Below are 321 nucleotides of genomic sequence, written 5' to 3'. Positions count from 1 at the left end.
ATCTAGTGGTGAGGGCAACTGGCACATAATTTCTTAAATCTCTCCCAGTATTCATATAGGCTCTCTCCCCTGAGTTGTCTAATACCTGAAATATCCTTTCTGATGGTCGTGGTCCTGAAATATTCCCTCCAAGCTTTCTTAGGTTAAATCAGGTGCAGCCATTTCCCTTAGAGTCCTCTCACGGGGTGGAGGTTGTGCCATGTTCTCAGAATGTTCAAAATCAGAATGCTCAAAGTCACCAATAACATAATGCTGAGGATGCTCAAAAGGTACTAAATGAGGTCTAACTAATCTATGAAATGTCCTATCTATCTCAGGATC

The 321-nt window shown here is 41.7% G+C and overlaps 1 non-coding gene across 1 annotated transcript; it reads left to right on the top strand.

Annotated features, from left to right (window-relative positions):
* On the top strand, positions 1-107 carry LOC112999686 (small nucleolar RNA R71). The gene has a single exon (XR_003264896.1). It is a non-coding gene; the product is annotated as a small nucleolar RNA R71 (small nucleolar RNA).
* Positions 108-321: the final 214 nt, after the last annotated feature.

Source organism: Glycine max, chromosome 15, assembly GCF_000004515.6.
Source record: "Glycine max cultivar Williams 82 chromosome 15, Glycine_max_v4.0, whole genome shotgun sequence".
Classification (NCBI taxonomy): Eukaryota; Viridiplantae; Streptophyta; class Magnoliopsida; order Fabales; family Fabaceae; genus Glycine; species Glycine max.
Note: the sequence above shows the minus strand (reverse complement) of the source record. Positions and strands in the feature narration are given on the sequence as shown.